Source organism: Rhinolophus sinicus, linkage group LG04, assembly GCF_036562045.2.
Source record: "Rhinolophus sinicus isolate RSC01 linkage group LG04, ASM3656204v1, whole genome shotgun sequence".
In the NCBI taxonomy this organism is placed as follows: Eukaryota; Metazoa; Chordata; class Mammalia; order Chiroptera; family Rhinolophidae; genus Rhinolophus; species Rhinolophus sinicus.
In genome coordinates, this window is record NC_133754.1 from 160,118,644 (window position 1) to 160,124,339 (window position 5,696).

Consider the following 5,696-nt stretch of genomic DNA (forward strand, 5'->3'; position numbering starts at 1 on the left):
GGGGTAAAATATTCTGTAGTCTGTATTCAGTGGCTCAGCCATTTAATAGATATGTGACTGCATTGTCAATATTTTTGTAGTAGAAGATTTGAGGATTGTTTTAGTAAATCTTAGCTATAAGCTACTATGGGGTTTTTGTGTGTGTAAAAGCTATGTTAAAAATAGGAATCTAATTTGAATTTATGTCTAGAAAAAGTTACATAGTGTCATTAGAACCTCTAAAACATCTACTTTAGAATTGAAATCTCTAGTCTTTTAAAGTGGAGTTTGTTTTTTGCAAAGGAAATTCAAGAAAATTGGATTTGATTTCTGTTTTAACAGGTATTACTTTATTTTCCCCAACCACAGGCCTTATCTCTCATTTGGCAAACATTCAATATATTATAGAGTAATTTCTGTAGCCTAAGTGTCCTTGGGTTTTGTAGATGTTGTCAAATACCAAGCTAACTTTGGATGATCATTTTTCCTTTTTTTTTCAAGTTTACAGAACTTTCCAGTATCTGCCAAGCACCTAGGATATGCCAGGCTCCTGGCTGAGCAAGGGAGAAGGGGTTGGAATAGAGACAGGCCAGCCCTTGGGTGTTCACAGTAGCTAGTAGGGAAGAGAGAACAGACACAGCGGTGATATTTACTAGGACCCAGGATAAGAGGTCCAGTAAGTACATAATTCAGAGACTGGAAAGGTGGCTTCCAACTGGGAGGGCTGGGGAACTTTCCTAGAAAGGAAAGTATTTGAGCTGCACATGCAAATACAAGGTTTAGAAACGGCAGTGGAGAAAGGGAGGAACGAGCAGAGGTAGGGAATTGCTGAGTACATTTATAATCAAATAGGCAAGTTTGACTGGAGGATAATGAAAATAGATGAATGGCAGGTGAGGAGTGAGCAGTAATTTGGAACTTCATCCTAAAAGGCCTTGAAGGTCAAACCTTGGACATTCACTTTGTAAAATGTCAGCTTGACCTACTACATGTAGCCAGTGAGGATGTCTAGGGAATTACAAAGCTGGTTTTCCATTTCTATCATGTTTTTCTTTTAAAGTTAGGTTTTCCAAAAGCCTGTGAACATTCTGACCTCGGGGAGGTCCTTGAGGCTCAGCTGCTCTTGACTAGACAGTTCTTAAATTTTTGAAGAAGCAAACTTTTTGGTGATGAGGGCACAGAACAGGTCATATTTCTGGAGTTGTCTCCCATCTGAAGGAGACGTTCACTGGCTGGGTTTGCCTCCAGCTTCTGCAATGGGTATTTGAGTTATGAAATGTCTGAGCCGGGTAGGAGCCATGATGGGCTGGGTGACTAGTACTGACTTGATTCTTCCTGGTCAGTGGAGGCGTCTCCACACATACCCCTGCCTCCAGCTACAGCAATTGCTCTGTTCCTGTGTGATAGGTTGGAATATCGTGACTGCATTTGAAGCATTTGTCCTTTACTAATAAAAAGGTTGGAACCATTGCTCATTGTAGAGATGGGGAAACTGAGGCACAGGAGAGGGACTAGTGCTGGTGAAGGGAAAGAACCTAGCCTAAAAACTATGGGGCCGTTTTCAACTCTGTACTCTTACCTCGAAATTCACTCCTACAGGAACCCAGGACCTGAAAAGTGACTGACACTTCTCATGGAAATGCAGACCGTCTTGTGTAAGACGCTAGCCCCCCAGCCCCTTCACCGCCACCAGGACTCTTGACTAGTCACTTGAGGATAGGTACAGCAGAGTCAATCCTTCCCATTTCTGGCATTTCTATTGGGGCTACACTAGCCTACCACCTGAGAAAGGTGAGACATCACAAAGGTTCTACCCTCAGGCTGTGACCTTCCCTTCTCTCCAGCCCTGTCAAGTTGTGCTGACATCAATTTTAATGTGGCTGATGATACCGCTGTGTTGACAGTTTGAAGAGGGGAGTCAAGTTACCAGCCCACTTAAGCTTTGGCCAGCCCAACAGTTGCTCTGCAGGAAAACCACCAAGATTTGCAGCAAGTGTAGAAGTTCTTCCCAGAGCCAATTAGGTCAGCTTCATAATCTGACCATGTACTTGATAACTTGTCTCAGTAGTGTTGGAGAGGGTATACAGGGAAAAGAAAATGACCCTTAGCGTCACTCTGATTAAAGGGCTTCACCCTGGGCCACGAGTTCGGGGTGGGGTGGGGGTGGTGTTCATTGTGGCATCACCCCACCCCAGCCCTGGAAAAGCAGGAGTGGAGTTGCGAGGGAGGCCTCAGACAGAATCCAGAGAGCTAGCCCCAGCCTGTCCACTGGCTAGTATTTGACCTTCCTGAGTCACTTCCTTATTATGAGCTTCTAGTTCCTCATCTGAAAATAAGGGAGCTTGCATCTTCGTTCCAGCTGTATAAATTGCAATGGGGTACATTCCCAAGTTCTAACCAGCAACAGGGGTGCTACTTCCAGTTACCTCAGCCCTCCGGAGAAGTAGGTCAGGATTTGATCTGGTGGAAAATATGTCAGCTGTGCTTTGGGCTGACAGAATAAAAAGGCAGACCTGTAGCAGGAGACTAACGAGGCTGTTACAGATAGCTGGACAAGGCTGAATGGGGATTGCACCCCCAGGACGGTGAATGAAGTATTTTCTAAAAACTGCAGTAGGAATACTAGTAAATTGGTTTTACTCGTCTGACTAGTCATTCTGGGAAGTAGCATTACTGTCTCACATTAGCATGAGTGGGATGTATAACTGCTTCAAGTCAGGAAGGGACCAGATGGCCATTTGTCGAGGATTCTTTTTAAATCTTCAAACCCCCTGCAAAATAATACTCTGTAATCCCCATTTTACAGATGTGGAAACAGGGATTTAGAGGTGAAGGGCCTTACACAAAGTCACGTAGCCAGTAAGTGCCTGGCTGGGTCTCCCAATCCAGCTCTGCCCAAGGCCACTTTAGGCTCTTAGCCAGATGTACCTCCTTAGGGCCGTCTGGCTCCTGACTCCGTTCTGTTGAGGAAATTAGTGGACCTGTTTCTTCCTCCTCAATCTAGGAGCAAAGTAGATGCTGGCTAACAAGACTTGGTTACAGAGGTCAGGACAGAGTGAGACCAGCTAAAGTTTTCAGGGTTGGAACCATGAAACGCTTAGGGGTCTGGCAACTACTGACAACGACCACTTGGGTTGGGGAGCTTCAATCCTTCACTTCTTCCTCAGAGAAATTTTCCAGAAAGCTAACTTCAGGGAATAGTTATGTTCCCCTAAGAGATTGAATGTGTCTTGAGGAGTAAACATGAAGTCAGTTATGCCTAACTCTTCGCTGTCATCTTTCCTTTTCTGCACTTGCTCATTCAGAAAATGTTTATTGGGACCTACTAAGTGTGAAGAAATCCTGTGCTTGGTGCTAGGGATACACTAGAAAACTGCAGACCCTGCTCTCAAGGAGCTCCTGGCCCTGTAGGACAGTTACAGTACGTGGCTGTAAGCCACGTAAGGGCAGAGGCCTCATCTGTCTGGTTCACCACTGCATCACTAGGGCTTTGCTCTGGGTTTAGTGCTGAGTAAGTGCTCCGGATGGTTCCTGACCCAAAGGAGATCACAGTCTAGAGGGAACGACGAACGAGAAGAGGCAGTCACCATTAAGGGTAATAAGTAGTTGAAGAAGAGGTTCCTATGGCAGCCCAGAGAAGGTTGTTAGGGAGATCAGAGAAGACTCTGAAAGGAAGTGACTTCTAGGCTGAAGGACCTGCAAAAGGTGGCCCAGCATGGCTCAGTGCGAGGGGGGTAGAGGGTAGAGGTATGGGGAGTGTGCAGGCTGAGGAAACAGCCTGTGCCAAGGCCGGGAGGTGAGAGAACATTATTCTTTAGTGGAACTCAAACTAGTTCAGTGTAGCTGGAGCACAGAATGGCAAAAATTAGGCTGGAGTCCTTGGTCGGAGAAGGCTTTGGAGAAGCCAACTTCAATCAGGAGAGGCTTAGCACAGTCAGGCTGGCTACAGGGGCCCCAGGCCCCAGGGTCTCAGGTCTGAGAACAGTCTCCATCCCCGACCTTGATCCCCATGACCCAGCACTCTGGATACCCTAGTTTCTCCAAAGCTGAGTTCTTCCTTGCCCTCTCCTACCAATAAAAAATCCCTCATTGGTGTTTTAATTTCTTTTAAAGATCTTCCCACATGCTCTCATGCATTTTGACACATTGAACATTGATTCATTATACAAGCAGGAAAAGCAACAGAAAGCACCAGAAACTGGCTTTAAAAAGAACAAGAGTGGAATGAAAATTGCACTCTTCCTCCTTACTATTTATAGTAAGGTAAAGCAGTACTACTTCAATTTGCTGAAAGCTCTTATTTAATCACAAATAACATCAGCCTAACTTGCTATTGTGGGATAATTGTATTTTTAAACATATTTTTTTCCTTTTTTCCCTTTAAACTTAATTTCCACTTATTCACTAATTAAGCAAAACCGTAATGGTTTCTTTAGCCTTAAGTGACCGAGTTATTTTGCTGTTGGGTTTCATTTTCTCTGTAACCAAGGTCTGTTGCTGAGCCTTAGCCAGGTGTGAAAGGTCTTTAAACTAGAGACTTAAAGCACATGCCATCTAGTCTAGCACACCCACAAGGATGAATGAACTCTGCAATTTCTTTCCTTTGATTGCTTCCACCTGGCCTCCAAATATGCACTTCAGAAACTCTCAACTCTAAGACCTCCTCTAGCCCAGGATCCATTTCCATATGTTTTTAACAACTGAACTTTCCCAAGAAAAGGTCTGTTTTCACCCCTTCTGTTTCCTCACTTTCCCTTGGCCACCAAATCTGCTATCAACAGCGGCCCCCAAGTCCCACCAAGTTCTTGCTCATTCTCTTCAGTCTCCTAGACTATGGGCCTTTGACCCTGTAAGTCTCCCCTTCTTAGCACACAATGTCACCTGCTTCTTGTCCCTTTCTCCATTCCTTCCAGGGCAGCTGCACGAGGCTCATCTCTCTGCATACTCTCTCCTTCAGCAGTCCAACCCATCCTTGGGCTTTTCCTCACTCAGCATGGCTCCCAGATCTCTCTCTCCTGCCCAGACCTCTACTGTGAGCTTCAGACCTGCCTTTCCTCCTGCCTGGTGGGCAGTGTCACCCGCATATTTATATCAGCGTGTCCAGAACCTACCCTTCTCACCTTCCACCCAGAGGTGCCTCCTCCTCTCTTTTCTCTTCTTGTTAGTTTTCTCATCAGTTCTGGTAAGTCAAGCTGGGAATCAATATTATTATTTTTTCCTTCAAACTGGCTTCGATTTCTCAACTTTGTCTGCAACCCAACATAGTTGGGTTCCTAGGCTGGGAAGCAATCCAGGGTCCTAGTCCCCAGCTCTGCTTTGGCTTTCTGAATGACGTTGGACAAAGTGGAACTTTTTGAACCTGCTGCCTCTTACATACTAGGGAAAGCTACCACTTATTGAAAGCTAACTGAGTCCAAGTCCTGTGATCAAGGTTTTCTACACTTCATCTGACGAACCTTGTGAGGCGGGTTCTATATAATTTTCCCGTTTCAGAGAAAAAGGCAAGTAACATTCAGAAAGACTAACGTATTCGTGATCAAGAGCCGGTTACTGGCAGGGGCTGGGCTGGAATCAGCACTGTGATTCTAAATCCAGAATCCGTTTCTTTCCATTACACTGTAGGGCGCGCTGTCCCCACGCCCTTGGAAGCTAGACTTAGACTACGCCCTGCGAAGGCAGCCGTCAGCCTTCTTCAGGGAATGTTTGTTCACCGGTAC